General features: G+C 42.5%; 1 protein-coding gene across 16 annotated transcripts in view; it reads left to right on the plus strand.

Annotated features, from left to right (window-relative positions):
* MYT1L (myelin transcription factor 1 like) overlaps positions 1–26,825 on the plus strand; it is a 1,655,431-nt gene that overhangs the window by 90,667 nt on the left and 1,537,939 nt on the right. The gene's annotated exons all lie outside the window — the stretch shown is intronic.

Raw genomic sequence — 26,825 nt, forward strand, 5'->3', positions numbered from 1 at the left:
GCTCCTGTGCTGTCTCTTGGGGTCTGCACTGCCCACCACCATTTGCTAGATTCTTTCTCCCCATTCTGTTTTCATTAGACTCTCTTATGCCTCCCATTTGGTCCACCTCCTTGTACATGGATTGCAGACTGACATTTGCTAGCTGGACCATGATTAGTCCTAATGGGCCAATGTAGCACACATAGCCTGACCCAGGGCAACCAATAGCCTTACATTCCCCGAGAGGTGTATGTTCCAGGCATCATTTCCCACTCAGTTTCATTAGCTTCTAACACAGTCTTTGGACTCATAATTCTGGGCACAGCCATCCCTCGGGCCGGGGAAAAGTCCCTCTCACCACTGGGTTAGCTCTCATCAAACTAACATGTGAATCTAAATATAAAGAAACAAACATGACCTGTGGTACTAAACAGGAATGTTTGAATGTGACTCTGTTGATCGCTCCAATTATATGTGAAATAATTCTTAATGTAGCTGTTGCGCCAATAGAACTTAAGATATGAACGTACACTTCAGGAGAGTGCATCCTCTCTACTTCTTTCCATGAGAACTCTCAAATTACGAACATAAATGCATTTTTAGCATTACATATTGCAGTGGCCCAAGGCACTGTATGTTGCAAATTGAGGGCTTTTTGCTTCTGCCAAATAGTGTGTGCTAGCTGCTGATTATATTCCAGGGTACACACCCATTCCTGTTGAGTCCCACTAGATTTCTTATCATTGACGACTAACAGTCAATTAGCAAATAATGTGACTTCAATTGTGTTTTGTACATATAGTCATTTAATGGTTCTATATGATTGGCTTCCTTTCGACGTTTCACACCCGCGGGTGGATAGCTCAGGGGCAATGTGCTCGCCTTGAAAGCAAGAAGACACGGAGCAACACAGGTTCAATCCCCAGGACCGCGCTTAGAAACCTCTGGGTATTAAGCGCGTTGTAAATAACCTATCATATCATATCATGTCCTTTAGCAAAGAACAGGGGGAGGCTTTTTTTGATTAAACACTGTAGAGTAATCCAAATTCACTATTATCTGTATTAATAACAGACAGTTGTTTATCACAATCCGGACTGCATTCATTTTTCACCAGGGGCTTTAGATAGCCATAACAGCCACTCTGTATTCAATCTATTAAAAAATCAACCTCAGATGCAGCCAAAGCAGGTAATGCCTGAAGGACTACTTTTGCACTCTGCATTCTGACTCCTCCTTAGTGGAATAGAATCTGGTATATTAATTCAAAAATCTGTTTACTAACCTAGCCTCTTTGTCAGCCCTCATTGTCGGTATCCCTTTCATTGATTGTGTTATTCTTTACCAATCCACATTTTTCTTCTTCAAAATAGTTCTGTTTAATTGCATATCTATTCATACTCATCCCAAAATATTATTGTGTTACTTTTTCCAAAACATGCTTTCAGTTCTGTTCATGTTTTTCAGATGTGTACTTTCTTTGTTGAAACCTTTACATTTTTCACCAGATCCTTTTGCATTGTTACTGTATACCGTCTTTCTGTAATCAGTATAATACTACCCCAAATTATAGCTTTGAAAGCTTCCCACACCATCCCATAATCTGTTGCTCCCTCAGTTAGAATAATATATTCACCTATTGCTTTGTCTAAGTTGACTATTATTTTATCAGAACTTAACATTGAATTACACTGCCTCATTGTTTAGGATTGCTATTTGAATTCTGACCAAGCACTAACTGCATTGAGCTCAGAGCATAACACATGACAATTGCAGATTCAGTCCCTGTAGTCCTATATTATGAACCTGAAAAGTAAAGAAAGAAATTTGTTCTTGACATTTATTGATTGGTATCATAGGTATATTCCATCTGTGGCAAGATGGCACGCAAGGCTCTGATCAGAAGATGCTTTACTGTTTGAATTCCTCAGAGGTCCTGATCCAGAGGCTTAAAGCTGCACCTGCAACCCTATGCCAGATCCCCTTATTTCTTGTTAGTAAAGATCACAAGACATTATAATGTCTACCCTGCACTTGAGAACATTAGGGGAAAAGCAATTAAAAGAAGCAGCTATGCGAAGTACTCCTGTGTGTCGTAAGGACTTTTGGAAAAGTGGTCAATGCAGAAGATATTGTACAATGACTGCTACGGAGATCTTCTTAGTTGCCAAAACTCATGCCAAATTAAGTGAGGCAAAAGGTGAGCAGCTAGATATTTGCCTACTGATTATATGATAGAAGATCAAAATCACTGCCACAAAACCGACGGACTCCCTGCTGTCTCATTTATACCTCCATTGTTGCATATTTTACAACCACTGCACCCTCCCAAGCCTGGTAACATCTCCCCCTTCCAGTTTTCTGAGTATGTCACAAGTGATCTCCAAATTCTAGACCAGACAGCAGGCTCCCATCACCTTCACCAGGGAAAATAAAATGCTGCGAGTGTCAACAGAGGGAGAACATCAGACAGAGGAGGAGAATATTTTAAATAGAACAAAAGAGAGAGTGGGAGAGACATTGTCATGCTTGCATCGACCCATGTATGAAGGAGGAAGCAATGGCACTCTTGGACAAATCTGAAACCCGTAGGAATATGAATGGCTTAGAGGGACACTAGATAGACTGCAATATATAAGTGCTACCATATCAGTGAGGCAGTCCGGGTAAACTGTGCCAATGTCCTGGTCTGTTGATCGTGATTGTGAATCAGCAAAAGAAACAAGTCATGGGCCAGTGCAGCAGAACAGGCTCAATTTAGCTATGGCACTGCCTATTAGGAGCAGGTCTGCTCAAGGATAGACATCTTTGCCAATTCAACTGGAGAAATCGGAAATTCTCAATTCATCAAGTGGAACCGAGTGCCCTGCGGCAGCCCACAGAAGGAATACGGATGGCTATAGACCTTTTCCAGTGGCTCTATATAATGGGGAGCTAGAACACCTATTAGACACTGGGCTTTAACCATTCTTCTCCTTGGGAAAGTGTGCTTCTCGGAGAAAGGACATTGGTAGCTCATGCTGATGCTCCTGCTCGAAAATGTTGGTTAACTGATACTTCACAGAGGTGGTCCAGTGCTCCTTCTTGAAAGTATCAGATAGTGAATGAGGAGTATAGGAGCGTATGCAACTGCAGCATGACCTCCCAGCAAGAAAGGATGCAGCAAGAACATACCCCGATATTAAGAGAAAGAAGCATTGGCAATGGCGACAGCTTGGGCTTTTGTGTAGGCATGGAAAAGGCACTTGCCAGGCACAGCCATAGTGGTTTTAACTGCCATCAGTTGTAGCAGGTGCAAAATTATGGGAGTACCTGGGTATCTAATTGCAGTGCCTGACAAATGCCTAATACATATAAACAAGCCAAAATGATTGGCTTTGCCAATACTTGTTTTAACAGGACCTCAGTGAAGGACACGTAGAGTGCTTATAAATTGAGTGGCTGAAGGAAGGCTTGGTAAAACATGTTTATTAGACCAGTAGCGGGTTTACAAGTCCAATTCAGCCATTTACTCTCAGAAGACTGCTCTAAAAACACACTGGGAGGACCTTTGAGTGTAAGGCTTGATGCTAAGGCTTGTAAAGCAAGCTCAAAGTGTTCCCATGAGGAGATCTTTTGGGCAGGGTGGGGTAAAAACTGGGTGGGCACATAACCAAGCTACAACTACAGGCTGTGTGCCCCTTCTCATATGCCATTCCTCCCTATCTGTACTCTAATGCAATAGTTTCGGTTTACAAGTGTCACAAGAGAAACCTAATAGGTCAAAATAAACATTGGTTGGGATCAAAGGACTGTGCTATGGTCTAATTACAGAAATACGTGCATCCAAACACATGTTTATATTTGGGTAATGAAAGTAGAGAGATCACAAGATCAGATAATTTCCCTTTTTTACAGATGTTGGAGAGGATGAGTTTTCTATCAACAACAGTGATATGACTAATAGAGAAAAGGGGAGGAAAATTTGGACCTAGGCTAGGAAGAAAACATACTGAAGTGTCAATAAAGTATTGAAAGTAATGCACTGATCCTTTTATAAGGGGCCAGAAATAACAAATTGGAGTCATGTTAGGGTGCAGTATAGGGGTAATAGACAGGTTTGTTCGAGTGAGTCTTTTGCCTTTCTGTGCCTCCTCTTCACTCCCAGACTGGGACCAATCTTGTCCAGGGGCTTACTGAATCACACTGTTGGGAAGGCGAGGACAGGTAAAGACTGGCTACAAGAAATGAGAACCAGCTGTATATATTGATACTTAGTTGTGTTAGATAACCTTTGTATATAATCAAAGTCATGTGGCACCTTGCACGGCTAGGTACATCCACGGAATGTGGTCAATTCATGTGACTTGATTTCAGGCCACCAGCAACAAATTGCAATTATGAGGTACATCTGGCCAACCTTACAGCAGATACTTTGTATCCAAGCAACAGACTTGGTGAAGAATCTGAATAATCTATGTGAGACACAAGTGGATTCAAGATGTGCTAGCTTCCTCTGTGGATGCAGCTCAAGGGGAGGGGAAGGGAGGATTGGAAAACAAGAACCTACAGGCGCAGATGGGAACATACACCTGCAATAAGGATCAGTGGGCAGGAGCTACAGTACAAAATGGTGATACACATTTCATTATTGGCACTTTCTCTGGTTGAGGTATAGATGAAGATGGTTCTCTGAGGATGATGACTGGGAAGGTGTATGACTCCCATGTGCATTAGCTGGAGACTTTAACAGTGTCAGGTAATTACTGAAATAAGCCGTGACCATGCCAAGTACTAATGCATTTTGTGGGAAAGTCAAGGATTGCGAGAAAAAGGAAGGACATGCAAACATGTTATATTTTGAAAGAATTAAAACAAGGAGCAACCTTTATTAATGCTTTCAGAAGTGACATTACAGAAATGTATAACATCCATTTTAAAAATTTGCAATAGGATGTGAAGCAAGGGGGTTTCTAATTACATGATATCATTGCAGTAGAATCATTATGAACTAAACACAGTAAAATGCATGACCTTTTTTGCAAGTGCAGGAAACAAATGCATCGAAACCAGATGGGCAAAGACTTAGCTACAGCTATGCAACTGATAAAGGATTCCCTTATCCCTCTGTGATGTATGTCTGCCAACCAGTCCCGTCTCTGGTTGACAGCAGTTCATTTTCTTACTGGGTGACAATGTTTCTCAATTCAGTGGGAATATGCCCTCCGATTTGCCACACTATTGTGGTGTCTTTCACTGGTTGAGTAGAAAGTGATGCAAGTTGGGTTTAGGTGTTGTGAAGAGATCTTCCTGTTATTATCAATCTATGAGCTCTATGCTCCTCAGCCAATGAAGTGGATGTGGGTCTGTGGATATGCTGATGCAAGCAATCAGTGCTATCTGCACACAAAGATATCTCACATAGTTTAGTTTCTTTCCTTATTGATTTCTTGTGATGCATTTACAGCTGGGTTGAGCATGTTCTACTTCCAGCAGGAGATTCCTGCCCACCTCTAATTCTAGATATAATCCTATCAAATGAACTCAAGCCAGGGAGCATACACATAGATTAGAAAGAAAATGTAGGGAGTTAAGACCGCGCATGGAGAATTAAGAGAAAAAGGAAAGACACCAGAGAATCAAGACAAGCCAACAAACTCCCATGTGATTATTTCGCACTTTGAAGGCCACACACAAAAAAGATGGACTTTTTTAAAGCCGATTTTGTGTGTCCTTTAGAATGTGGAATAATCACTATTTTGGGGGGGGGGTTCACTCCTCAACTCCCCTTGTCTCCAGCACAGTCACACGCGAACACAAACAAACACATACACACACGCATATGAACTCGCTCACCCGCCCCCTCCCCATCCACCCAAGAAACATTCTTCCCTAACCCCTCAGCAAACACATTCACACTTGTTTACTGTCCATCCACGCCACACACAATCCCCTCAATTTTTACACAGATACAGACACACACCTTACCTTCAACGCCCACAACTTCTGTCTTCCCGTCTGGCCCCAGCTGCTCTTGTCAGCCCCTGTCCACACTCGTGTGCAGAAGGCACGTGTCAGTTCGATTTCGATAGACTGCTTGGAACGGTCTCGGAAAAGCCTTTCTAAATCGATTTTTTCCATGTTCGCCTTTTTTAAAAATGTTATTTCACTCCACATCACAAAAGCTGACCACTAGTGAGACTATTATGAATATATAGGAAAATGTGGGACCTACAACTTGGTATTTGACCCTGGTGAGTAGGAATCTCAAAATAGAACAGGTGATTTGACTGTGTGTCGAGGGACTCCCACATTTTTGCAAAAATGTAAAAGTGTGAGCTTCAACCCTACATGGTATGGTAATCCAAGCATTGACCTTTTGCTCACTGTGCTTGGAGGTGCACAGTTTCACCTCGTTGATGCCACCCTACAAGGCAAAAGCACACATCTGGGGTAGCTTTCGGTACTCTTGTTAAGAGTAGAATTACATTGCATTTTAGTGCTGGACTGTCTTTAGTAGACTTCACATAGAGCTGGTTATTTGTCCATGTTCATTCTGAATTGAGGGACTGAAAATTTGAAAAACCTCGGGTTTAACTCTAAGTTACTAAGAATAATCAACATTTGGACCCCTTGCACACTGTGCTTAGAGAGACAAAGATTCACAACACAGACTCACCTCACTGATGATGACCAACATGACAGAAACACATGTCTGGGGTTGTTGGTACTCTTGTTCAGAGAAGAATTGCCTAACATTCCGGTGCTGGACTGTCTTTGTGGGCATGACCAGACTGATCTTCAAATGGATATTTCTCCTCTGTGAAAGGTACAGTGAGCTAAAACGTGGTTATAGACCATCCTGGGTAGGAACCTTCCCATAAAACAGGTTAATCGGCCATGTTCATTCTCAGTCGAGGGGCTCCCACACTTGTGGATAAGATGACTGTATTGTTTAGTAGACTGTAGGAAGTGAGGATGGATAGAGGTAAAGATGATGCCATTAAACAAACACAAGAATTTCTAAGAGGAAAGACCTTTCTAGACTACTGGATCACCCAATGATACTGTCAGATCTGTCAGGTCGGCTGGGGCGATGCCTACCCTCCCGAACCTTCTCCTCACCTGAGGATTCTGTGGAACTGTATATCTGTGATCAGGTGTTCTCCTGGAGGAAGTCCTTTTAGAATCCTGGAACTTTCTTTCCTTGGGTTTCTTTTCTTTCTTGTGGTGCAAATAAGGTCTTGCTCCCTCAGAGGCCACCTTGGCAGGATTAAGAACCTGTCCTAGGTGATCCTTGAGGAGCCAAAACCCAAGCCTGGGAAAAAGCCAATGGCACAAAAAACCCTGGGTTGCAGAAGAGTAGTTCTTGGTTGGTGGATCGCAATTAGGGAGGTGTAAGGCCGCACTGGTTGGTCTATTGATGAGCAATGGCTTCTGGGAGATGTAATATCCAGTCCAGCTACTATCGTGCAGTCGAACATGGCTGTCTCCAAAAAGAAGAATGAGCCGTGAAGACACACAGCAGACTACTTGGAGTTTGGACAAAAAGAAAAGGAAGAAATAGAGGAGAAGAAAGAGAGCCCAGAATGGAACGGGGAAGTTCTGCAAGAAAAAACGACACTACGGAATTGTGACGGCAGCGGCACAGAATGGAGGTAAGTATGAGACAGGTAAGAAGACAGTAATCATAAACGAAATAATCTGAATTTGTATGGAAGAAACAGGGATGAGACGAAGTGGTAAGAAAAGAGGTCATGGAAAACCACACGAAGGTAGAAAGTCGGAGGATACTCACCAGCAGTGTCAGAGGTCCAAAGTACCAGACCGGAAGTGCAGAAAAGATACCAACGTCCCAAAACTAGGAAGCAAACGATAGTTGGCTCACCAGTAGGATGCAAACGAGCCAAACCACCGGCGCAGAGTCCACAAGTGGACTGAGGTACCTACCCCAATAGAGAGAAGAAAATGCAGATACTAATATTCTAACTAAAGAGGAAGAGATAGGGAGTTAGAATATGGAAGGCGGGAACAGGGGAATATCAATGAGGAGAAAAACGAACAGTGCGAGGCACAGCAGCGTCGGGGAGTCGAATTGACGACACAACGCGCCGTTCCAAGATGCGTGGTCTCCATATAAAACCGTGGCCGCCATGTTGGGAGAACACTAGAATGCTGAAACAATTCTTGAAGCGTTCTAATGTTTCCACCTTTGCCAGAGTTTCCAAGGATGAAGTCTGACAGATACAAAAGGGGGGTCTCAGGAGTAACTAGAGCAGGGATGTCCAATTCCAGACATCGGGGGCCGGAATCCTGATGGGCTTTCAGGATATCCCCCATTAATATTCATGAGAAAACATTTGCATACATTTTGAATAATTCATGGGGGATATCCTGAAAATCAGAGATGCTTCTGGCCTTCAACACATAGGGCCTCATCACGACTTTGGCGGTAACCCTTAAATCCGGCGGTAGCGCTATTACCGCCGGATTTAAGGGTCCGGCGAATCAGGGCTTCGGCGGATTTCGCCCCAGCCCTGAGCTGGGGGGAAATCCGCTGAAAATTTGCGCTATTACCGCCGGCGGGAAATCCGCCGGCGGTATTAGCGCGAAGATTCCCCATTGAGCCCAATGGGGAATGGGGCATTCCCGAATGGGCTCAGTGGGGAATGGGGACTTACATTACCGCCGAACCCGTGATCCGGCACTATTAGCGCCAGGGTGTTCTGCGGTAGGGCTAATACCGCCCGCGCTAATAGCGTTACCGTTACCACCCAAGTCGTGATGAGGCCCACAGAGTTGGACTAGAGAGTGAAACTCATAACAAAGTATTGTTTTTGAAAGTTAATAAGAAGTAGTTCGTGCATGCCTCAAATTTCTTGCATTGATCCACATTACCACATTGATTAATGGGTTAAAAGATAATGCAGTTGCAAGCAAGTCCAAGGCCTTGTCATAGTGGATGATAGAGCAAAGGTTTTCATGCTGTGCCTAATCTCCCAACACACCTGATACAGATGCACAGTAGAAAGATGATGCAGCGAGGCATCTTGGCTCTTGATTTGATAACTTAGTCACGTCTGAACCTTTCAAGGTGCCTGAGGTGAGGGCTGAAGGCACATCATAACATCACCTTTGTCTACTCATAAAAGAAAGAACATAATGTTCTCACAAAGGAAACTCCAAATATGTTGAAAGTTAAGGAGTAGATGCAACGATAGGTGAAAATAAAACCTGGATGACACAGGGACAACATCTAACAGAACTGTCCTTTAATGGTCTTAAAAGATGATGACTTATTATAAATCTATGGCAGTAATTCTGATTTATTTTGAGTTCTTGAAGTTGAATGACTAATATTATCAAAACCATCTTGACAATACTTCTAAACCGGTTTTGATCCTTTTCACGTATATCTGAGGTCTCTCTTCACAGGTTTTCCTCCCTGACCTTGATTAACATTCATGGTTGAGTCTTTATCTCCCATAAGTACATTTGTTTTAATGGCTGGATTCTTAGGAAGTGGGCTCTAAGTAACAGAAGTAATGAAATTCCACATGGATCCTTCATTGTCATTGTAAGAGGGTCCTGAGATCCCTTGGCTTATTGGTTTGACTGGTTATGCACAAACATGTCTGGATGCTTCCAAGGGCATGACAGGAGGCAGGCACAATGTTGAAGCTGATGTCTAATGACAAATGTGCTCGGAAGATTAACTTAGTTTCAGGAAGATGAATGCCATGATTGTGTGATCAACGGTGGCATCGTCAAAATTAAACAAAAGAAAAAGATATTGACATCTAGAGGGAGTGAGTTAAAGTCGTCTTCAAATATTGAATAAAGAGGTTATTCCTTAGGTATATGTTGATATTACAAGTATTGTCTGCATTTAAAACATCATTGTAGTAAATTAGGAAATTCATGAACGGATGACACAATTAGCAGGAGAGGCAGAAATAGCAAAAGTCTTTGGTTCTGGTGCCGAAAACTGCAAACAAAAGACTGATGTTGGTGAAGGCATCCAAGTGAATGCTACCCCACCCATGGTCACTATTTGTTGTCCCCTCTACTCTGCTCATATTCATCCTCCAAAACCCCTCGTTATGCTGCGTGCTGCTCACACTTGCCTCTCGCCACAATCCAACATGCTCTGTTGCTGCTTGCCATCTCTGTCCCACTGGGCCTAAGCACAACATAGTGCACATCGGTCTAAGTGCAACGCCCTTTTGTGTGTCGCATTAGGGCTCAGTGTTCTGGGGACTGCAAACATATTCTTCGTATAACGGAACCATGGACAACAATGTCTTTCCCCATAAGCAATAACAACCTCTTGTCTAGGCAACATCTACTTACTTAAAAGCTACAGGTAATACTGCGTTCCACTAAAAGTGCAGCATTTTGTCACACATTTCATTAGCTATCAATGCATATTATCCAAAGACCATATATACCACACACTATTTCTGTACTGTCCTTTCTCAAGGGTTTCATCCAGGAACCAAAGCACACAGAGACAGCAGATTTGCAAAATGTATCTGGCAAATATGTATTGTTTATCATGATTGTTTCCAAGGAAGACCTCGTGTTTATGTTGGAATGAAAAACGGTATCACCTCAAACATTAACTGACACATATAGAGCATTCCTATATATCTGTAACTATCAAACCTATGGTATTCGGCCTTTGGGACTTCTCAGTGGGATTTAGTTGGCAAGATTAGAGAGTAATGAAGTTTAATGGATGACTGGTTCTAAGATGACAGCGCTATGTCAAGTAGCAAGATGGCTGCCAAACAGATTATTCAAACTAGCATCAACAAATCACATGCCTTTAATCAGTTTCACATGTGGGTCGTGTACCATCCACAGCCCCAAAGGAAGCACTATATTACATATGTTTGGCTTTTTTTTTATAGCTTAATGAATGCTCAATAAGTCAAAAGAAAGGTTTTCAGTGGAAACTAAAACCTCATTTACAGTTCAAGTTTGTTGTCGGTCTGTCCATCATTTTTGTGACACGTTAGCGTTTGAATAGTTTTTTTGGGCACACCCCCCATGAAGAACATGTAGCAAAGTAATAAAATATTTTTGAATCTATAAATGTCTTCAGTGATTTTTTTCTTTAACGCAGTGCATTAAACCCCAGGCGCTTGGATGACGTACAAACATTAACATGTGTGTGTAGGCATATGTGTGCATGAGTGCATGTGGATGCGAATGTTTGGTGTATGTGTGTGTGTGTTAGTCTCTACTTCAGAAAACATTTAGTTATTTAGCCAGCATCTGGTCAAAAGTTGATTTACAAATCATCATAGAGGAATGGTTTGGGAATATGTTGGCTACTCTTAATATATTTGTGAGGTCCTGTATTGCACCAATTGAGAATGAATGGATATGAATTACAAGAAATTAATACATTAAATAATTTAGATTTCCTTTATTGCCATTTATGAAATAAAAATTGGTCAACATAACGGATGCACTACACAAGTTGTTGTATGCATACGTGCATTTGTATCGGCTTATGTCAGAGTTACTGAATTACAATTGAAACAACAAACTCATTGTTTATAAAAAATGACAACGTTCAAATTTCCGATAAATTCCATAGGGCTTTTGGATGCGCAGGTCACACGCAACATAACCCTCAAATTAGTACTGATAGATACATCCACTCTTAAAATGTGTGATTATGCCTTCCATTGGTGCATTACAGGATATGATTAAGCACTGTTGAAAACAATCTTTCCCTTAAGACATCCTCACTCCAATATGCAAGCCAAGAGGTTATGTCATGCATTCTCCACGGGCAACCTAATACATCTGTTTACGAATGAGCAAAACCACCTGTTCAAGCAATCCTGAAGCTAATGATCAAAACAGTGTCACCATGTTAAACATTGTGATATACAAAGGAGGAAGAGCAAATCAATGCTGTGTCCATAATGCAAGTCCGTTTTCTCCTGGAATCACTAAAAGAATCAGGAATGGTTCCTTGGTACACAATTGGCACCGTCATTCCTCTATTAAAAAATAAATAAAACAGAACTACACTCTCGTGCACTCTAATACAAAGGCTTAGTGAACAAAACACAATATTCTGCAGGATGAAATACAATGGGGCAAAGAAATGTCACTATATCTAGATTGATTCACTCCAAATATTTGAAAGGTCACATTATAATCTTTGATCAGAAGACATGTCCTTTGCTAATCTTGATTGCAGAAAATGGTCCACATTAGAATGTATTTGTCAAGATCTTCCTGCTTTGTGATGCACGCATCCCGCAGAAAATAAGCAACCACCTCCACTCAAGTTTTCAGTCTTGAATGTATCGGAACACGCAAGTCAATTCCCCCACTCATCCTGCCCCAAGATATCCTTTCAACTATTACACTGGTTTAAAACATCTTGAGGTATTTGGGGTAAATAATGCTATCGCTATTCAATGTGCCTTGGCTGGTATACAGACAGCAGAAGAAGGTATTTAGTTGTATTGGTAAAGTTTTAATGGAAGGCTGCAGAGATCTGGGTGGAAATGCTCTGACTCACAATATAGAAATCGTATAGTGGATTTCCGCTGAGAAACCATTTCTACTTCACATGTGTGAAGTAAAACATGTCCCTGTGTATCCTAAGAGGACACTGCTTCTTGACTATTGCAGAATATCAAGGTTATATGCTATGAAAACGCCGGGCAATCACATTGGTACAGCAACAAACTCCCAGTATGACGTTCAATTTCTTTTATTTTTTTAAATTTATATTGTGCTTATTGGTTAAATACAAACCTTTTTCACAGATTTAATACAATACACATACAATACAACAAGTAAAAAAACAATAAGAGATAGTAGAAAATACATTAGCTAAGATTTGAGAAATTACTAAAAGGTTCACATCATAGCATTCACATCTCCAGGTGAATTATTTTATATATTCCAGAGTCCCTAACACCAATAATTAAAATACATCAATTGTTAATCAGACGCAAAGCTTCGCTCCATGCATAAAAGGCGACGTCAGTTTCTATAATAGATTCTGCTCCGTGTAGGGTGCTTCCAAATTGATCATGCTCAATAGATTTGAGGGTAGAGATACAGTTGGAGTATCCTTTAGAATAGCAAACTTTCATTTTATTTAAAACTGGGTGAGAAGATGGTGAGCTGTTTCAACTGTAGATTTGCATAGTCGACAGATTCTCTCGTGACGGGGTACATTAGCCCAATGTTCAGTGTGTTCAAATGTTGGTAAAATATTTAGCCGCAAGTAAACAATGAATCATTGCGATTGCATCGCATATAGCTTGGTTACGTTCTAGGTCAAAGGATCGACAGTAAAAGGAGCGAGAGGTCAAAGGATTGACACCAAAGGGTCGACAGGTCAAAGGATTGAATATTTTTATTTTTTACATTTCTTTATTTTTTTGGGGGGGTCCCCCACCGGGTCCCCCACCCAACCCCCCCTTTTTTGCTAAAAAACACGTTTTTTCCCAAAAAATAAAAATAAAAAATTTGACCAAAAAAATAATACAAAATTTGATCCTTTGACCTGTCGACCCTTTGGTGTCGATCCTTTGACCTGTCGACCCTTTACATTCGATCCTTTGACTAGACACCGCTTGGTTAAATATGAGCATAATGTTCAGTGGAGTATACTATTGAAGATTGCATTTCTGTAACACCCACATGCCACATGACCTTTCCTGTGAAGACTCAACAATCTGCAGTTTTACTTCTGATGTTATTGATTTGTTCATTTACAACAGCCATTGCATAGACGTAAATGTTTGTGGCAGGCGTAGATTGCAAGGGCTACCTTGTCTGCCCATCTCAGGCCCAACATATGATGTTGATTCGACTTGCAGATCCTTAGGACTGCAGTTGGATAACAGGATCACCTTGTGCTTTTCTCTCCTCCTCACCACTCACTAATCTTAGGGTAGAGGCTACACCAACATAATTGGTTTCTAAGCAAAGAGATCTGCATTAAATTTCTTTGAACTCGGACCAGCATTTGGCAGATACACGTTAGTGGTTTACCTTTTTTTGGAGATGAGGAATTAGATTTTGATAAAATGCAGAGCAGCAAGAAAATCAGCAAGAAATAATATTCCACAAGTAGCAAAAAACTGTTGCAGGACCAAGATCTTAAATTAATCCAGTCCGCAACTGAACTCAAATTAGTATGTTGTAACAGAGCTAACCACACTGTACAGTTTTAGATAACGTTTTCGACTGCTGTAGTGTTTGGTGCATGAGAATGGTCATTAAGGGCCCAAATATGTTTGGCAGTTACAAAAAAATCCTTCAGACAGTAACACAAATGTCAAGGTGAGGTACCGCACAACCCATACGTAATGTAATGTTGTTCACTCCACAACACTAGTGAGACCAGTTGTCACGTTCACCCACACCCTGAATTCCACTGTGACATCAAATGTCTGACTACCAGCCCCTGATATCCTCTGGGCCCAATGAAATGGAATGCAGAGCTCCATTGAGACAACACGGGGAGAAGGCAGGGGTCTCATTGGTTGGTTTGGTATGGGGTAGTTAGGAAAACTAGTAAGTGGACTGGGGAGGAATTATTGGTAGGTGGGGGTAGGAGTAAGCACTGGTCACATAATATACACACATGATAAGCACTGCAGCAGAGTGCTTAGCAGCACATAACTGCACATGCAAATACAAACACAATCGTTTGTGTCACAGCAGGACTACCTTGAATAATGTTGGGCTAATCGTCTGATGAAGCATCTGTACATATTTGTGGGTCGGGCTCTCGAAATTTTGGCAACTCACAAATATTCCTGGGTGCCTGGGGCTCCAGAATTATTCACAAGTCTGTGCCAAAACTTCAATTTACTTTACATGTTATAGGAGAGGCTAGATCTCCTACTGGGAATCAATGTTTCTCAACCCCAGCCAGGTTTACCTATCCTTTCAGGATTATATGCTAGTTTAGCTTGCATGCTCATGGTGCTAAACATAGAAGTAGGACTAGATAGAGACACCATGAGGTTGCTGCTCTCCTGTATCCACTCTGAGATCATGCCAGTCCCTCTATAATGCTGCTGACATACCAGGAGGACCAGTACGCCTGGATGGGGATGTGCAGGGTTTCTTAATTTAAAAACGAAATTCTACAATGCCCTCTGGGCCATAGCAGAAATAATTAAAAATAAACTATAATCGCCTCCCCCAAACGTGGGAATATTTTTGGGGTCTGTCAAAATACAAATCACCCAAACCTGGGTACATTTTGGTTTGTTTGACTACGTTCACTCAGGCTTAGTCTTCAGGATGTGTTTATGACATGGCCTTCAAGTGATTCCAGGGGTTTATATTTGTGTGTGTGGGTGCATTAGTAAAGTGTAAATATTTCCAGAGGATAACACTTTGGTGCTATAGTGTAACTTCCAGTATAGTGCAGAAGTCATAAGAGAAACAAACTATGATTGTGTGAAAAGTCAGTTCTTCAGAATATTTCTGAATGCCTGATGTCTGTGCTCATGTTTGAGGTGGACAGAGACGGCATTTCATACCTTCAGAGTACCCACAGCAAATCGCTTGGGTGGGGAAAGGAGAAATAATAAAAAAAAGAAGGCAAGGGAGGGGGGAGGGAAGGGGGAGGGAAGATGGCGGCAATGGGCGCCAGCTGCCAGGTAGTATGGAACGCGGGCTTGCACCGGTGATTCAAGCCCCCATTCCTAGCTGCCTGATTGGCTGACACCCCTGCCAGAGTGCTAATGATTGTTATTATTTGGTGATAAAAGATTGAATCCATCTCTCCAGAACCCCACAATACCAAATGAGCATAGGCATGTCAGAATAAGGTGATGGTCAACCATGTTAAATGCATCCAAGAGCTAAAGCAGTATCAGGGCACCGTCTCCATCTCCAGTTAGTGCCTCTTAGATATTGTCAAAGATGGCTTGATGACCAACTATGTGCTTCTGACAGGCCTAAATCCCAACATTACTAGTTCTGGGAGTTTGTTGGCCTCCACAAATGTCTGAATCAGAGACAATGGCACCCATTCGAGTTGCTTAGTTAGTTTTGATAGCGGATAGATAGCTCTAAAACTTTCAAAGTCACCTTTACCATCCATGGCCAATCACATACTAAATAGATCAAGTATCTCAGGTCTTAACAGTAAGGTAATGCTTTTAAACATCTTTAGGGAACAAGGTCCAATAGTGAGACTTAGAGTAAGTCCAGATCTGGTGGGGCGATACAGTTAAATGAGGTTAACATATGCACATAACAATAAGGTCCCTAGGTGGCATTTGATTTAGGAATGGTGAAGTGGCAAGGGTAGTCTGCGGCAGTTCCCACGTGTTAGTGGGCTGAGGAGGAGAATCCCTGTGTGACCCTGCCCGGACCCAATCCGACAAATGTTTTTTAATTGGTCCAGTGTGCGAAGTGCTCATCTGAAGAGCGAGCAGTAAGGGCAGTCTTTGGGAGCTCCTACATGTTACTTTGCTGAGGAAGAGGAGGAGCAGCCCTGTGTGACCCTGCCCGGTTCCGGACCTGGAGTCTTTATTAATTGGCCCAGTGTGCAAAGCACTTGCACTTAGAGTGATTGGTGATAGCAGTCTGTGGGAGTGCCCTTGTGTGACTTTGCTGAGGAAGAGGAGGAGGAGACCTGATTGAGCCTGCCCAGACCTGGACCTGGTCCTAGACTTGGAAGTCTTCATTAATTGGTCTATCGCATTAAGCACTCATAGGAAGGGTGAGCAGTCAGGACATTTTGCAGGTGTTACTTTGTTGAGGAGGAGGAGGAGCTCTGTGTGACACTTCCCAGACCTGAACCTGGAAGTTTTTATCAATTTGTTCAATGTGCAAAGCGCATTTTATGATGGGCAGGCGGTACCATTCTGTGTTAGTACTAGGGAAAACTTTACCCTGGTGCAAAAATGAAGCATAAATGTATCTTTTTTGCACTAGGGCAATTTTTGCACTGGTGCTAGTACCATGACAAACTGCACTTGTCATGGTGCAATGGTTTTCTAATATGTCCCAGTGCTTTTATAAATAGGGCAAATTTTGGCCGAGTGTTAATACCGTGCAACTTAGCACTTGCAACAATGAACGTTTATGTAATCTAGCCCATGATGAACATTTGTGCATAAACAACATCAGAGATCTAGATCTTCTGCGCTTAGATACAATTCAGGCTGCATGATCATCAATTTGACCCTTTTGGTGCCTAGCAGCATAGCTTGGGTGAGCCTCACGGGATACTTGGAATGTAGGAATCAAGGTATGCACAATAAGGAATACAGTTCTGAAAGGCATGGCGCAAATCACTTAGCTGTGGTGTCAACATGTTTGTTGTGTCCAAGGAACCTCTTAGGTGCTCTGTAAGCTGTCTTGGGTGCTGGCTTCTCTTAATGTTGAAGTGACTATATCTGGGGTCGGACTTTACTTTTTGTTTGCTCTGCGAGGTAGATCTAATGGGAACTCCTTGACTGGTGATGCTTTCAACTCTATGCAAAAAGGGGCCAAATATTAATTTGACTCCACCCAAGATGGTCATTCTTGATTGATCTACTGTCTGCTTTGTTCTCTGTCATTGCTTGAATGGGGACCCATGTTGCACATAGTCACTTTCCTGTACACCATGCCTCTGTAACAGGACAAATCCCTGCTGGGATTATGCTGGTTTTCAGATTGTGTCTTGCTAGGTGCAAGGTTGTGGTGTGCAGTATGATGCTTTGGCATAAAGCGCTATATAAATTTAATAAATACTAAATGATACCAATGGTTTCAATCATCTTTAGACACATTGGGGGTTAATGGCATGCACGCATGTTTTCAAAGAAGGGAGAGGGTTTCCTATACATGTAGAGAATAAAGATGCATCTTGTTTTCTGGGAATATAGGCCATCCTTGTCACTGGATTTTCTACTTACATTTATACTCAATCTGCCAATCTTCGGTTGGTATATTGGCATTTTTTCTTTAATCTTACTCTGGTGACAAGCTGGGGAGGCAGAACAACCCCACCCTTGTTCGGACCACCAGGCATGTGCAGGTTGGAACACTGAATTCTGTTCAGTTGAGGGAGCACTGTTGGGGTATTTTGTGGACCCCAGAGCCACAGGACTACCTGTGTTTTTCTTATGTTGGGATCATGAGCGGCAGGCTAAAAAACAGATGTGGTGTGCACTAGTACCCCATTTCCGGTTTTGGTGGTATATAATTGGTGGTAGAAATTCTGCATAGATTTACCAGATCACCTGAAGATTGTAATATGGGGATTAAGCTCTTTATGATTTGCCCCAGTTCACAGGGATTTGGTGAATTTTGCTTTTTACTGTCGGCGGTAATAAACATACCTTTGTCGCTTCATCCCTGTCTATATGCTACCATGAGTAATCAGGACATGCATTAAATAGACCAAACTGACCCAATGACTTTGATATATTTTATGAGTAATTAGGATTTATTAGTAATACAAAAAAAAAAACATGGCCAATACAATGCAATGCAATGCAATTTTTTAACATGACACTCCCTGTAATTCAGAAATGAAAATGCACATCCCAAACTCTTGTTTCCCCTTTTCTGCAATAACATATTCTATTCTCCGGGCTAAAGCATAACTGCGATCACATTTCATAGTAATGTTTTCCCCAAGATAAAGAGCTTTGTTTTTACAAGGAAACTCAATTAGCCTTTTGGCGATAGTTGGCCAGAACACTGCAAATTCTAACCTTGAAACTTATCACTTGTCTTGGCAGCTTAACACCTTCAATTATATTTGAAGCTTGCTATTTGGACGGTGAAGAAAACACGTACAAGAAAACTGCCCACGTTTGTAAATGTAGAACAAGCTTTGCCAGCCTGTAGCTCATAAAATGCACTCACAAAGCAATCATACCATGCACCTCATTTTAACTGTGTTCTCACCCAAAGAATGCATGGTTCAGTATGCACTTGGACTCAGCAAGGATGGGATTCCCATCAGTTCGGCTGTCGACAATTTCTCCCACCAGAGGCTGCTTTGACAGTGCCCTTGCACGGAAAATCTTTCTTATCTGCTTCTCTCGCCTTCTCGGCAGTAATAGTTCAGCAAACACTTATGGGACAGCCAGCCAGCCACAGTCAGCAAAAGCAGCCTGATCCTCAGAGACAGCTCCTGCTTCTCTATGCACTTCCCTTTTTGAGGCCTCTCTGTGATCTGCCCTTAAAATGTATGTTTGTCAACAGAAAGTGTAAGAAATGTCTGCCTCTGACTGTGATGTCACATGCCACTCAGACACCCCTCTGAATAGTCAAAGCTCCTGGAAACTTCCAGAGAACACATGTTTTGCCTGCCACCTTTCCACAGATAGCCACAGTCAGCAAATGCAGCCAAAGGTTACATTTCTCTACGCTGCTTCCTGCATTAGAATATGAACAATGGAGCTACTTGAGCAACGCGCCTTTTTACATTCCTCAGCTCAAACCTTCACGCAGAAGTAGTTTTTGCACGTTTATTTTTCCAAGCAACATTGCAGGGCCTGTGCTTCTAATCTCATGTAATAGTCCAATTTGTGCCCGTGATCTGCATCAATGTTTGGCACCAATAAGCTACGGACTGAGCTGTAAATATTAGCAAGCGATTAGAGATTAGTAGGTTAGGGGTTATTAATTATTGTTTTTATGCTTCATTGCAATTCACTCCATGGCTATACCATACTGTATGGCTACCATGCAAAGCTAGATTCACATTTTTCTTTTTGCTTTGTTGAATACACAGTACTGACTTGCACCAAATTCACATCCGAGTCTCACCAGAGTCCTCCACCTCTTCCTGTCCGAGTCTGAGTTTTTGATAAAACTTTGCCCTTGCTGGAATTCAGAGCCCCATTATACCTACAGCACCCACATTTGATAGTGCCCAGCTGCCTGGCACCTCCTTAATGTTTGGTTCGGCTGCGCCTCCTCCCCATTAAGGATGAGCCTCCAATGATATAATGGCTTTGTGAAGGTGTGATGTTTTACACGTGCAGGTGTCTACTGTCTCAATGGGAAGTTTTGAATGATTCACCTTTATTCTAAAGTTTTCTTGTAGTTGTATTTTACTTGTTAACACCAGATGTCTGGTAAGATTTGTTGATTTCTGTACAATCGGTGGAGTGGCGATGATTCAGTTAGATCATGTTATGTTATGTATGCAATGGCATGAGCTATGTTGCAAGGTCATGTTGAATTTTGCTTTTTATGTATGCCACAATGCTCTGTACTATACTACTGCATGAACATTCGTTTTCCGTTCCATGGTCTGTTTTGCTGTGCCAAGCTATGTTATTTCATTCTCTGCCACTTTATGTTCGGTATGCTATGCTACGCAGCAATGGCTATGTTTTGCTATGTAAAGTTTTCTGATGAATGTAATGGTTTTAATTGTATACTATTCTGTAATATATGCGTGCACTGATTTATCATCTTTAATTTTGGGCTACTGTCTCCAAAACTCTGGATTATGCATCTTTCTACACTCATAAAGTTGCAGGGGCTGGCAGGGGCGAGGTCTTTACAAATTACATATATTATTATTATTATTTTTATTATTATTATCGTATTTATTGAGCACAGACCTAGCTTTGAGAAGCAATGGAGCACTTTACAGAGTTATACAACAGTATAGATACATATCAGAGTGCATTTCAAAGGTGACAACAGAACAGATATACAGCGTGGGTGGGGCACAGAAGAGGGCGACAGCTGACAGCTATGCCAGGTGGCGGGGAGGAGAGGGGATGGGCAGCATCTAGAGAGTCAGGTGGCACGAGGGGTGATGTGATGGCCAAGGTGTTGAGGCGGTAGCAGTAACAGTAGCATAATACCCCTTGCTCACATACTGTAGGAAAGAATGAAATATGCCATCGTAAACATAGGTGTCCTAGCTCTATGCATTCTGCATTCACAGTTCAGTTATCTCTCTTAGCTCTCATCCGTAGTAACACGATGGGGAAAACACTCTGCCCTCAGTTTCTCGTTCACTTAGCAACCATCTTCCATGCTGCAGGTCTGTGTGTTTAAGAGCACTGCATGGGCCAAAGATACCACAAAATGAATATGACTGTGACATAATTCTCGGGTCCAACATCCTGATATTTTGCATTTTATCCGTGGGGAGAGGCTGAGTGCCACACATGCCCAAACACGTATGAAATGCTATTAAAATACTATCTTCCAGCATGTGTTTCTTAACGTATGCCATTTTTTTATTTTTACAGCTGCATAACTAAGTCCATATCACATAAGTCCTAGTCATTCTGAATATTTCCATCGCAACTTAAACCATTCTTGCATATAGATGATATTTTTTAATGTGCTTCGATGGTGCTTAGTGACTGACTCAAGAAGCTTAATTTATTCTATCATGCACCTCTCAAGTATAGATGAGCACCGAAAGATTTTATTTTGTTTGGAAAATGAACGTTTTATGAAACTGATGTTCCTTTTGTGTTTTGGTTATGAGGTGGTGCTGAAAGTGCTGCCTACAAACTGAAACTATTGTCTTGGGAAGTGGAGGTAGGAGATGAGTTGTGAGGAGGGACACAAAGCCTGTGGGCTTGTTTGGTTATTTATCCACACATTGGGCCTCATTACGAGTCCAGCGGTAACCCCGCCAGTGCTACCGGCGGGTCGGCACCAGACTTGTAATAATTTAGCGGTGCCTGGTTTCCCGATGTCTCCGGGAGAGTACAACTCTGGCGGCCCGGGAAGTCAGGCGCTTGTAAAATGTCAGTCCCCATTCCCATTGAGTTCAACAGGACTCTATGGGAGTGGGGACTCAGAAGCACTGGTGCCGGCGCTTCCGTGAGGAGTCTTCCTACCATGGCTGTTGCACCCAACAGGGTCAGACCTGTCGGGCACTGCGGCCACGGTGGGCAGACACTTAGTTTGCCGGTCTGGAAATAAGGGTGCTGGTGAGTTTACCAGACCAGCAAACTCTTAATGAGGCCCTTTGACTGCACATGGATATGGTCATCGTTATGGCCATTCCCACCCACTAGCCACCCACTCCTCCCTAAAACACTCCTCCTCAACAGGATCTCTTTGCATCCAATTAACTCTGTGGTTTGTGAGTAGCGAGCATCAGGCAGCAAACACTTCCACCATCACCATTGACAACACATCATGCACAAAATACACCATGCTCAGCAAGATGCAACACCCATGCACAAGGTGCAGGCATAACTAAACACTGCCAACACCAATAGTGGGGGGGGCATTGAAAGCGCAGGGGGGCACTTTGGGGTGTGCCTCTGAGGGTAGGAAAGACTTTTTCAAGTGTTTCTGAGTTATTGCGGTAATACAGCGGAATAACTGCAGGCATGGGAAGTTTATTGCAGCAGCATGTGCAGTTCGATTGACATTATCTGGGGAAACTTGTGGGAATCGGAAAAAAAGTTCATACAAAATAAATTACACCAACAGTTATCACATCTGCTAGGTTGGGGTAATGCGTCTCAGTGCACTGCCCATAGACACAGGCCATAGTAAGTGAGCCCCAATTAAAGCTGCTGGTGCTATAGGCCAAAGTTGGTGGTCCCCAAAGAAACCTATTGGTGCACACAGTGGCCATGGCTGAAGGCCATTAAAGTAAGCTCCAAAGAAACTTATTGGTGTCACTTGCACAGTGGCCGTGGCTGAAGGCTGGGGCCACTGGCCATGGCCCAAGGGCATGTCTAGTGGGCCCTAAATAAACCAATTGGTGCAATAGGAACAGTGGAAACAGCCGAAGGCCATGGTTAGTGGCCCTTGAATAAACAATGGTCTAAACAAACCCTTGTAATTCACTGAAATAACTTTCGTTAAGGGACAGTTATGGTGATCAGATTTAATGCAACAAAACCCTTGAAATTCAGCGGATGTGGGTAGCGATGATCATCTTAATTCAGCGTCCCCCTGATGCAAAGCCCATGAGCACAAACATAGCAGATAGCATTCACAATGACATATAAAATTAGAGGCCAACAAGAGAGCTCAGTGGGTTGAGCGTTTGCAGCTATGATGTGTGTGTGATCTGCAGGTTGCACGTTTGAATCCCGTTAAGGCAAACCTAGCCTTTCATCCTTCCAAGGTAAATAACACATAATGAGATCCAAAAGGTCATGAACGGGGGACTCTGAGTTAAAATGATCATCACTTCCCAAATCCACTGAATATATATATATATATATATATATATATATATATATATATATATATATATATATATATATATATGAAGGGGTTGGAGATATAGAAGGGTGAGGACAGTGGGGGGTAGGTTTGGGTGGGTGAAAGATGGGATTATGGTGGGGTACCCCCATTAAACAAAAGAAGAAAACACAGTTATTTTGTCTTCAGTAAGACTATTTAGAACTGTGCAGCCACGTGCCATTCCATCCATTGCTGCTGACCAGCGATTCAGGCGGGGCCAGACATTCCTGGAAGGCATTTCTCTCAGTTTCCTCAAAGGTTGTTTTGATTTCTTCTAGGTTATTGAATATGTCCTGGATGTTGCCCCCATTGTGGTCCAGGCATGGATTTGAGTATGCCAAACATCTGCACAATGAAATCATATGTTCACATGTGTTCTGTATTGTACCACAAATGAGTAGGTGTGGGGTGTCTTCAGATGGGTATCAACAGGAACAGACATAAGCGATGATATCCAGCAACACCTAATGCACAATATACACCTATGCAGGCATCCTTGTCATGCTGTGTTATGGCATGCTCTGCATTGTTTGTACATGTAGGTCTACATGTGTCACTGGTGATGATGGTTTGCATGTACTGATATACCGAAATTGAATGCATGGTATGTAATGAAAATGTGCTATGTGTGCATTCACGTATGTTCTGAAGTTGTGGTTGCACTAACCTAGTAGCCACATATCAAAGTGCTCCCCTGCCTCCGTCCGTGTAGTCAGAGCTGACTGCATGAACATATTGCTGCTGTGGGTAATTGCTGGACACCTGGCAAACGCATTCAGTGGCAATGGTTTTGCAATGCATACTGCATGCACCTTAATGGAGTTCCGGCGATAGGATATGATATGGCATTTATAACGCACCTATACACAAGTGTTTCAAGGCGATATCTGTTATGGTACTGGTGTTTTATCTGGTGGAGTAATTGGGTGGCCACATGTGCGCACTAGTGTGAACCTACAGGTATGGGGATTTATAAATATGGTATAATTCTGCAGCTATATCCGGGAGCGCACATCCCTGGGGTGTGCAGCATGACTACGTTTTGCTGCAGATGACCTACAAGGCAGCACATTAGCTGATGTGTGCACCATTATTAGCGCGCTTATGAGAAGCTTATCATGATGCCTCTTGTCCTCCAAATGGAATCAGTAGCTAAGACGTGCAAGGCAGTGTGTACCCAAACTCTGTACAGCGATAGGTTCCGGGCACTGTGGAGGTGGATGAACCTCACTGTACCGCTAATCGGACATTTCTAGTAGGCTGTATGGTGGGAAGTAGTACATGTAGAGCATCTCATCATCAGCAATCCTACACAAGGTGGTGCACTGATGACAGATGTGTGTGTGTGTGTGTGTGTGTGTGTGTGTGTGTTTGATTTTATCATGCGAGTCTGGTTGACTTGCATGAGACCTACATCTACACCTTCACACCCATAACAGGAATCTTAGCATAACTACAGTGCTGGGCCAGTTCAAGATTAATGGATACAAAGGGTAAATGTTTCAGTACAAGATTGCCTTAATACTAAGCATGTTAAACAAGGGTAAGGGAGCCCCTCTACTGAGAATAAACATGGGTTATTTACCCTGTTCTATGATATTTTACACTCTCAGGGGGGTCCCCAACCACGTTTGAGCTCACTGCACCCTTCAGAAAGGCGAACTAACCATTTGCATATCAGTCTGATCCCACCCAAAAGGCAGTCCAGAACCAAAATTCTAAGCAATCCTCTTCTGAGCAAGAGTGCCATGAGCAACCACAGACACGTGTTTCAGCCTAGTTTGGCCTCGTCAGACACAGTGAGCAAGGAGTCCATGGCTGGATTACCCTGGGTTACGTAGTCTGCAAACCCTACATTTTAGAACTTAAGCAAGGGTTCAGCGAGCTAAAACGTGGTTGTTGACTCTCCAGGGTGGAAGAAATTCCATAGAACATGGTATTTGACCCATGTTTGTTCTCAGAAGAGTGGCTCCCACACTCCTTTTTAATTCTAAGCATGATAGGACTTCAATGGTGAGCTGCATAAAAGGTGTCTTTTATAGCTAATCACTGCCATTTTGGCAGCCATTTGGTGCATGGTTCTGAAATGTAAGAGGGTGTACGGGGAACCTTCCTGCCTCCTTCTGTGCAGTCACAGCAGCCTGAATGAAGATATTTTTGTTTTGGGTCACTTCTGAACAGCTGGCAAACACATTCAGTGGCAGTGTTTCTACATTGCATATTGCATGCACATTAGTTGAGTTACAGGATGCTTATTTTAGTGCAGGTGTTTTGTCTGTCTGGGGCTTGGGGGTGGAGGGCAACATGTGTGCACGATAGTGTGAACCTGTCATTGGAAGGAGTGTTCACTGCTGCATTATTCTGCAGCAATTTGCAGTAGCACATTTTCCTGTGGTGGCATCATGAACATATTCTGTGTTAGTTGACTGGAAATCCAGCGCAAAGGCTGGCATAAGCATCATTATTATCTTGTTTTTCAGATTCCCATCATGATGCCGCTTGGCTCCGTTAGGGATCCAATTGCTAAGAGGAAAACATAGTAAGAAGAGAGATATGCAGGTGCAATTCCTGAGGTGTTGGTTGGCACAGTACAGATGTGCCAGCCTCCTGTGGCCCAGTATATTTCATGGTATTCCCTGGTGGTGACACCAAGGCTATCTGTATAGCTAGAGGGGAAAAACCAGGGGTCAGTGGCCTCTTTCATAGACAGCTAGTTAAGTTCAAGTAGTAGATTTGCTGGTCTGGAACAAAAGGGGTATATGTGCTGGTGAGGATAGAAGTGTTGTGGAGTGTTACAGAGAGACCGCTCTATTGATCTGTTGGGATTGGTTAGGTGGTAATGAAGCTGTCATGTACTTGGACATTAATGTATTAAGAGACATGTGGCAATTGTGGGAAGCTGAGAAGGTGAGTAGGTTGGTGGGGTGAGTCCGGGATTTATAGAATTCTTTCAACCATGGGATTCTGGCTGTTTTTAGTTTTGTTCCAATGAAGGATGCTTGGTAAGTGGTAGTTTGGATGCATTTCATTTTCCTTGTTTGCCTTTTGATGAGTGATTGTTGGCTGGTCTTGTTGTCTTGATAGGCAAGACTGAGCCACATAAATTCACTCAATAGGGTGTGCAAAACAGTAATGTTGGAATACGAAGAAGATGACTTAAAATCCTGGATCTGATGTGGAGAGGTCTTGAATGACACAAAGGATATTTAAATATAGGTTTTACAGCTGTAGTAGGCCAAGTCCAGTCTAGAGTTCAAGAGGTGCTGTAGCTGTCTATTATTATGGAATACATGTGGGCTACACCAATTAAATTCTGTTTGGTGCCTAGAATGCTGATGTCTGAACTTTTCTGTTTAAGGCATGAGTCTGTAGTGGGTAGTGTGAGTTATATATACCCCATCACATTAGGTCTGTCCTTTGCTCTGCCACCACTTAAACCTTTCCATGGTCACCTAATCAATGATAGCTGCCACAACGAAGTTTTGCTGGATTCTTCCTAGTATTAAAATGGACTACATAGCTCCTGGGCACAATGACCAGAACGGGTACTGGCTCACTATGCTTTCAGGAAATGCCAAGCCTCGCTCAGAGTCTGCTTATTGTCAATTAGCAACTGCTCCTTGCCAAAATATATCCTTCATCCTTAAGCATCTTGT

The sequence above is a fragment of the Ambystoma mexicanum genome, chromosome 4p (assembly GCF_040938575.1).
Source record: "Ambystoma mexicanum isolate Mex_15411 chromosome 4p, UKY_AmexF1_1, whole genome shotgun sequence".
Lineage (NCBI taxonomy): Eukaryota > Metazoa > Chordata > Amphibia > Caudata > Ambystomatidae > Ambystoma > Ambystoma mexicanum.